Consider the following 9,730-nt stretch of genomic DNA (forward strand, 5'->3'; position numbering starts at 1 on the left):
TTATATTATTTGAGGTAACTCGCCACACTAAGGCCACTCTACTCAAAGTTCACCTGGACTCGGCATAGCCTCTTCTCTTCCCCGCTGCCCGTCTCTTCCTTTACTCTCCTAAAAACACCCTCTTACACACTTATTGTATAAGAGGGTACATCGTGGAACTTAAAAATATTACTTTGTTGTGTAGCATATTATCCTAAATATCTTTGTTGTATACAGGGAATGGGTAAACCTAGCGATTATCAGTGCTTGGTACTTGGTTCTATGAACATCCTTACCTTACCGACAGCAATATATTATTGTATCCCTTTTTCCTGACCAATGTACTTATTGTGTCGCTTTTGATAAAAGACAAGTGTCTGCTAATAGCCCTTAAAGTAATGTACGATTATGGGGCTTCTGTTAAACAAATTCTCATCAAAAATATTATTTTTGTCATTTTATTTTGATTATTATTTAAATGCCTTTAATTTGAATATAGTGTACCTCTTTTTTAGTGTATGTGTAACTATTGAATGTACCACTTTTCCATAGTTCTTACTATAAAAGCCATCACACCCAGGGTATAGTTGCTTCTACATTGAATTAGGCCTACTTCACTCAGGTTTTAGCTATAGGCTTACATGGCTTGGAAAATAGTTTTCCCCACTAGTAGCATGTGTACTACCAAGGTTAATGAATTTAGTTCTGATCCCGTCCTCTAGCCCCATGGATGGGATCAGAGCCCTTCCTAGTAGCCGGTCAATCTTCCCCAAATAAACCTTTAGGCTGCAGTCAAATCATATTTTTTGCTCAGGAAGGTTCCTCACAGAGCGAAGTATGATCTAAGTATCTTAAGTGGCAGATAATAAGAGATAATAAGGAAAGGTGCTCAATGCTTGTTCAAGAAACCGAACATGATCTTCATCAAGATGACCGTGGATTATTTAACTACAAATCATGGTGATTATGAGAGTCATATCGACAAATATTAGTGGACAGGAGATTGAGCGTGAGCAACTATTCTCAATGGCACAGCCGTTTTACTTTCAGGACTGGTAGCCTTCATTCTTTTTTTATTTAAATACCTTTTTATAATTAAGTAATGAATGAAGTGATATTCTTCACCAGGTTCTCTACGTTCTACGCCTTCAGGAGACCACACGGTGAGGAAGCAGGGATCTGAGTTTTAGCAGTGAGTCTTCGGTTTTCACCACGTCAGGCTCACCTGCATAAGGACGGAGCCTAGTTGAATTGCAGTCGGGGTCTCTCAGCACAACGTGGTTTTCTTTCCCTCTCTTCTTTACCTGACCCCATAACGTTTACCATCGAGGTCAAGGAAAAGTTTTTCGGAAAGGAAAAGGAACTTAATTGCTTGACTATTCGACCAGAGCCCTATTATGAAGCCAGCGCCAAGCCAATCCTCAGGATTAATGCTTCATTCCAAATGGTTCTCTTTATGACCTTGAGATTTCTATACACACCTCAGTCTAATTTCCCTCTCACATCCACCAGCTAGAGTCTCTTGTGTGCATTGGCACCCATCCATTACCACTTGGCACAGGCCTCTGACAGCTGTTCAGTGAGGAGCCAAGCCGGTCTGCTCGAATACTAAGTCAATTTAAGTCAGTTTCATATCAAAGTCCACTACACAAGTAGATAGATTGTTATGTTTCAATATTGTCCAATTGCCATACACACTAGTGGAATAATATCATTGGATTCTCTGGTTCAGGGTAAACGATTTCAACATGAATACACTAATCACTGTCAACTGTTGTAAGGACAGCTGAAGCCCAGCTGTGGACATGGGCTCGAGCAGTCAGCCACTTCATCCTAACCTCCTCTGACGGCCCCGAGCCCACAGCGGCCCTCCTGAGGCCAGTGGTTGGGGAATCGAACACTGTGCTCACGCAGCTCCACTACAAACTGAGACTGGAAGCCCATGGGGCACTGCTCCCTTTGTATGGTGAGGCTGCACCCAGGTGTCCTCACATCCAGACGGAGGGTCTGGCGAAGGTCTGGTCCTGTGAGAAGTTTGAAAAGTACCCCTACGGACAAGAATTATTCAAGTTATTCACAGACCATAAACAAGTCTGGTCTCACTGATGAACTCTAAAGAACAGGATAACAAACAAAGGGTATCCATCCATGCGGCTGCTGTGGTTTAACCCAGAGGCTGAGTATGCACTTCTACAGCTAGGTCTTTCACACAGATGTGGATTGTTGTGTAGCAGGCGTCAGCAGCAGCCAACTCAGAACCTTACCTTAGAAGATGCACAGAACTCGACCAGCCACAGCAGCAAGGCAATAAGCTACGGTGCTTGATCAGATAAACACATGCACCATGAGAAACAAAGCATGAAAGACAGCTTGGTTTCCTTGGGTTTATATACAAAACTTCTTGCATTGGGACATCACGGTTTGACAATTAAACACATAATTGGTACACAAACAGCAAAGTTCATAATAAACTGAAAAATCCTATCCATTACAATCATTCATGAGCTATATCGATCTAATGCATGCGACAGTACATCTTGAAGAGCTCGACCACCCTGCCAACCATTAACACCAAAGCTGCCAAAGCAGCCTTTTAGAAACCTCAAGGCCAAGAGGGCAGTGGACAGGTCCCAGCAGACCAACAAGGCAGAGGACTGGTCCCAGCAGACCAACAAGGCAGGGGACTGGTCTAAGCAGGGCTACTACTGTAGCCACTGCCATGGAAAGGGACTCCTATCAGCCTTCAGGCGATCACATGCTCCAAAATAGACAACATACTCCAAAATAGACAACCCTAATCTTGGGTTTCATTTTGTATAATGAATATACATGTAAAATGTCCCAACTCAATTATAGACGGGGAATTATAACTAAAGAACATGTGACTGTACGTTATTTGAATATTTACATATTAGGGCATCTTATTGTTTCTGCTCCACACTTGTATTTCTTGCCATTGAGCATGTACAGAAAGGTTCGATTTAGGAAGAATATAGTGTTATATATTTTTTTATTTCTTTAAAACAATGTACCCAATCAAATGGAAAAAAAAATCAGGTGATAAATCTTGTGTGTGATTGTAAGTGTTGTTGAAATTAACAGTTTTATGTTTCAGTCTATCGGCAGAATTCAGATCATGGTCACCGTCATGTGTCAGTGAGTAATAATAAAGAATAAAGGAAGAGAGTATTAATGATTGAACTAACAAACTTTGGGCTGGACTATAGTGTTAAAATTGCACTCATATCAAGAATGTGACACATGCACCTGTTTTACACACACACACAGTGTGTGTGTGTGTGTGTGTGTGTGTGTGTGTGTGTGTGTGTGTGTGTGTGTGTGTGTGTGTGTGTGTGTGTGTGTGTGTGTGTGTGTGTGTGTGTGTGTGTGAGTGTGAAACAGGTGCACTCACACACATAGTATAATGTAAATTATTGTTATCTGTCTGTGTGTGCTCCCTCTACCAGGGCCGACCTCTTCCTGTTACCTATGACCCTATCAATACACAACCCTGAGCCTCTAATGACTGCTGACATGTGTTCAAAAATGATACTAAAAGCATAGCTAAACGATTAATATGATGTGACAACAATGAGCACAAAGGACCTACTCACATGAGCTATGAGCTATGCACTATGTGTAGCTAGGACCTCTTGCTGCTCCAAGGTGCTCAGAATATCAATCTGAATGTCTGATCAGACTCCCTTCTTCATCTCATTATTCCCCTTATATCTTCTTATCCTCTTTATAATTACATATTATAAGCTATATTATTATCAACTTATTATATTATCAAATAGTAATAAAGCTTATTACCGATATTATTATCAGCTATAGTATATATTAATACATATCATCACATCATTATTACCTAGTCATATTATCATTTTATACTATTGTATATCGCAGATTGCATCATGGGATTCTTTGGCTATGATAATCCGCTTTTTTGTGTTCTCGAGAGTAGTAATAATGAAATATGAATATAATTTATGTCATTATTCTCTACTATATTTTTACCACCTATATCGTTATCATAGATATTATTATATCATTATCACCTATATTATTATCACCGCTATATAATTATCACCTATTATAACAATTTTTTTTTTTTATATATATTATTACTATATTATCTCTTTCTTTCTTTATGCCTGTCGACTAACTCTGTTTATTACATACTCTATTTCACAAAGACTACCATTTATATTACAATGAAACATATGGACAACATAAAAACATCTACACTCACACACATACAGAAACACAAGCACACCTACACACAATGCATAACACATGTGCTTGTAACCTTTTGAGCATGTGAAGGCTTAAAGCATACGATTGTACTCAAACATACATGTGGCAGCAGCCACTGGATGTGGTGAAGTTCTGATGCAGGAAACATGGCCTATAACGGAAACACTGGCCAGCAATGTTGATGATTCTCCCTTTTGACAGGTATATACAATAAATAGTATATATATATTGTGAATACATTAACATTTCTTATACGTTTACAAGTTGTGGGCAGGTTCGATTAGATGAAGAAAGGATGCCATCACGTTTGCAAATCAATCCCTTTAATTGAGAAATGGATTAAAACTAATGAAAGAGGAGCAGATATATTAAAAATTTTGTTGACTCTGTTTATAAAACCAATGACATGATGAACGCAAGATTTACCTTGCTCTTAAGCAGCAGCACCTTATGAAGTAATCCATCATGTTGTATTCCAGTCAACGCCAGTTTATGTTTTCAGGTCCTCAAAATAACTGCTTTCCAAATCCTCCGGTATTAATCCCATGTCCCAACAAGGGGAGGATGAGGTTAATTGGTATTGTGAGGAAAACAAACTCAGACGGCATCAAAGACCATGATTTTCCTAATCCATTAACAACCATTGATATTAAAAACAAACAAAAGCTAATTATTCACCGTGCTTTGGTCACTTCTATCCTTTTCAGTATACATTTGTCATGAATCATTCAATTATTTAAATAAAATAATAATAATGGTATGATGTGTGTGTCTTTGAAATACAAACATTAAATGTTAAAGAAATAACAAGTTGGTTCTATAATTCACAATCTAGATAGGCAGGGTGAACCTAGACCACCACACACAAATAACTCATCACTGGGTGGCACTTAACTTAAACATCTTTCAATATTGTTTTGTAAATGCAGGTCCTAGCATCAAACTGGAAACCGGAAAGAATGGAAAGAATTCAGATCAACTCTGGCAGGCAATCTTCTTTAATGCCGGGAGCCCCAGATGACACCCCTGCTTCTGAATGTCCAGGTTCATTCTCCCACGCAGTGTAAGGAAAGTATTCCACATGACATCTCAAATAGGGGCCTTTGGAGGCCTTCCCACCAGTAAGGCTGCCTGCCCACTAGTAAGTCTGCCTGCCCACCAGTAAGGCTGCCTGCCCACTAGTAAGTCTGCCTGCCCACCAGTAAGGCTGCCTGCCAACCAGTAAGGCTGCTCGCTCTGCGACAATTGAAAACAAATCAAAGAATGTTCATACAATTTCAACAGGGGAATATAAACAGCTGACGCTTGTTTTATTTGCAACCTTTTCTTTTAAAAAGGCATTCAAAGTTTTTCATATATGAGGTCAAAAGGTCTAAAGGGGCCTGCGCCAAGCCCTTTATGGGATATAAAGTTAATTTTTTTTATGAGATAAAGGTGTGATGCTCAGAAGCGGGCCGCGGGTCATGAGATGAAGCATTATCTGAGGCTTCTTAAATAACTCTCTTTAGGGCTGGAGCCCCCCGATTTATAATCTTAATGTCATTGAGGCCGTCTTTCATATAAAAGAGACCCCAGGTCAGGTTTCCTTGACCCCTATCTCACCTACTAAGTACGTTGTACATCACTTCCTGTAGGACTAGATGTACAGTATGTTATCTTCTATTTCAGTAAACCTTAATGCCCTGACTCATATTAAAGAGACCGGACGTTTTGATTGCCGCGTTTCCACTGCAGGGTGCGGTACGGTTCGGTTCGCAGACGAGCGGTACGGATTGCGTTTCCACCGCCAAAAGTGGGCGTGACCTGGATTTAGCCGTACTCGTTTTGCCCTCGTTTTCAGTAGGCCTACTCCTCCGTTTGGGTACTGAAAACGAGACGAGACGCCTGAAAGGGTACCGGAAAATTCGAGCTACACCCCCCCTCCGTTGATTGGTCGACAGAACCGTCACATCCGGCCTACCATAAAGGGTACTGTCGGCGGTGGAAACGCGACCTCGGAACGGAGCTGGGCTATACCGCCCCCTCCCTACTATACCGGACTGAGGCGAACCGAACCGTACCGCAACCTGCAGTGGAAACGTGCCATATCTCAACCCCATTCTGTGTCCCTGTGGCTTGTGTCATCCCTCCAAGTAGGTCTACGACCCCCATATTGATTATTTATAAAAATATATATATATATATTGATGGATTAACACTTAATCCTGTTGAAGTGGGAATAATCATGTCAGGATCATCTTATTTAACAAATCATCATAATTCATAAAACGTCATATGCACTGGAGATTACTGCAATTCAAGTCCCAATTATCTCTATAAATAAAAATAAAAAAACGCATTTTAAGTCTGAAATGGTCTCAGCATGCTGTTTTTCCAAAAGGCGATATAGGTGGCTAAAACGTTCATTGGTCGTTTTTTGACGACATAAACCATCAACCTATTCTGTGGTTTAGGTTGGAGATCTCTTTGCAGATGGTGCAATGCATAAATAAAGCATCCCTTCCTGATTCTAATGTAGTGCAGCTTCAAACAGACCCTTCCCCCTCCCTGTTCGTTTTTTTATTATAATTTAAAAATTCTGTTATTTGTTTTGCAATCCTTTTTTGTGCTTTAAATTGTTTTTATTTTATTTGTGTGTTTATAACTAGGTAGTTGATTTGTAGAACTTTGGTCAACTGCTGTTGTTTTAAAGGGCTCTAAAAAATAGACTGCACCTGATATTTCCCTAATATTGTTGCTTTAGGCCACAATATGCACAGCAATACAAAGCATAGCTAGTTTCTCCTTTAGCATTTCCTTAATAGAGAGAGAAACTCCACGTGTGATTACTCACGAATTATATGATATATTTGATACATTATTTTAAATAATGCAGAGATCTGAAAATCCTATTGAACCTCTGCATGTGCCAACATTTTAGAGGCAATTGTTTCCTTTCTAAAATCGGTCCAACTGAGTACCTGCATTAACTTAAACAAATAAGTCAAATAAGACACCCTTGTCTGAAAGGCATAGTACTGAGGGTACATAAAGGAGGATGGGTTGTGATACTTAGACAGCCTTTGCCACCAAATTCATTTAAAAAAGTACACTTACATTTGAGAGCCTTAGTTCACATAATTATCATATCACTTCTATTTAATTAACTTTTTAACCTTGAATAGCGGTCAACACTCAATCAATTTACTGTCGCTAGATGTTTGGATTTCTTATTGGTCAAGATCTTTGCTCCTATGGTTTTGAAATGTGGTAAATGAATAAAGCATTTGAAGAACATGATTATCTTATACGACTGTATTATGGAGCTTTGTATTGTGGCTTGGGTCTTTTTCGTCCCTACTGACATCTGGTTTCTTAAATAGTAAATAGCCCTCCTCTGCTGGTTGCATAGTGCCGTTGCACTGTATCTAAACTCGTATACATTTTTATTCAAAGCCATTACACATTCCACCACATTTAACCATTTTGGATCAGCCTGGATCTTCTTTACGATTCAGTCTGTGCGGAATTTGGCTAAGCATACATGAAAGCGAAGATGCACACTGTAAATTATAATGAAATTAACCTCAACACAGTCCAGTCCATAATAACAAACTGCTTGATGTCATCTCCCTCTGATGCATTTATCTTACGACCTATCACTTTATGTAAGTCCTTTGGGTCGTCAGCACCAATTGAAGCGCAGATGTGTGTAGAAAGCCTACTTGTTTAAAATTAATTTAATGGCTTAATGATTTGGCTGTTCCAGGGTGAATTTGACCTTTCCTACATTATTTAGGAGTCGCTGCTCTCTAACAAACACACTTGAGGAAAAGGTTGACATATTCCGTTCCTACTTTTCAGACCTAACAATCGTTCACCTTTTTTTTTTGCTTATCTTATCTTCTATTCAGTGAGTACACAATGTTTACAATAAACAAGATGCTTCCGTAATATAGTCTGCAAATATACCCTTACCATACAATACACAAGCCCAATAAAATCTGAGAAGAAAGAGTACACATTGTATAGGCAAAGGCTAATGTGCTATCTGATGGTCTAGTCAGATAGTGAAGAAATAATTTTACATGATCATCCTAGAGCATTTCTTTCATCCATTTTTTTCATAAAAGTCACGTATTCCTTGTTCACCAATTTGTCAGCAGACACACGCTTAACTTGGTTTCTCACCTTGACCTTGTATGTTGAACGAGCAACCTTTACCTAACTGTCTATTACACCGTGACACTCTCACACACACACACACACACACACACACACACACACACACACACACACACACACACACACACACACACACACACACACACACACACACACACACACACACACACACACACACACACACACACACTCTCTCTCTCTCTCTCTCTCTCTCTCTCTCTTCCTCTCTCACTCACGCACACACACACACACAAACACTCTCACAAACACACACACAAAAAGACACACACGCACACACACACTAACACACACATACACACAAACACATACAACAAACAGACACACACACACACACACACACACACACCTGTTTTCCGCCTCGGCTGCTCGGACCACAGGCCCCATGAACTCTTCTGACACACACACCAATTGTTAATATTAAGCTGTGTTGACAGCTTCTGATGAGATGGGAAAGTTCACCTAACCTCTTAGTTTGGTCTTTGGACTTTCTGCGAAAGGTCAACATTCAGCTCTCCATCTAACAGAGCCCACTCCTGGCTCAAGAGTTAATTACAGTCCCTGCAGTTCTTCCAGGGGCCTGATGTGGTGGAGGGGCTTGTGCCTGATTGGGCCTGACTCGCCCACGTGTCCGGGCCGCTGGAGAGAAGAATCACTGAGCACACTACAGTCGACAGGTTGTGGCTGAAGAACGGTAAAGAGCAACTCGCAGGTTAGGCATGAAGGCTGCATGATAAGAATGAGTTTGCAAGCGGGATTGTAGCCATTAACGGTTTCCATGGAGGGACATTCACCCTGTCTCACCCTGGATCTGGAACACACTCCACAACTGAGAATGGGAGAGCAGGATAAACCAAGCTAATAAACCATGCTCTTCATGCACGCCGCAAGGATGGAAATATCTTGGAGGATCAAAACTGAGCCCTGGGGATGGCGAAGAAACTATAGGTGCTATAGGTGGCTGGTCGGTCTTGGCTGATTCACCTATACAACCTTGATTGGCATTTTTTTCAAAGTGACTACAAAGTTTGTCCAAATAACACGAGTGGTGAAGATTTATTTTATGCCTGATTTTTTAGGGGAAAAATGAGTCTGTTTGACAGAACTCGCTAATAGTGATGCCATTGGTTAGCAGATGGTTGTGCAATTTGCTTTCAACCATGTAGTGAATTCAGGCAATTTTCTGCCAAATTATTTTCATACATACATACATACATAATGCCAGTATAAGTGTATAGATTATAATAATCATTGTATGATTAAACACATTGATGCATTGGTAATACACATTTGAAGAAGTTGTTGATAA

This window comes from Gadus chalcogrammus, chromosome 8 (genome assembly GCF_026213295.1).
Source record: "Gadus chalcogrammus isolate NIFS_2021 chromosome 8, NIFS_Gcha_1.0, whole genome shotgun sequence".
NCBI lineage: Eukaryota > Metazoa > Chordata > Actinopteri > Gadiformes > Gadidae > Gadus > Gadus chalcogrammus.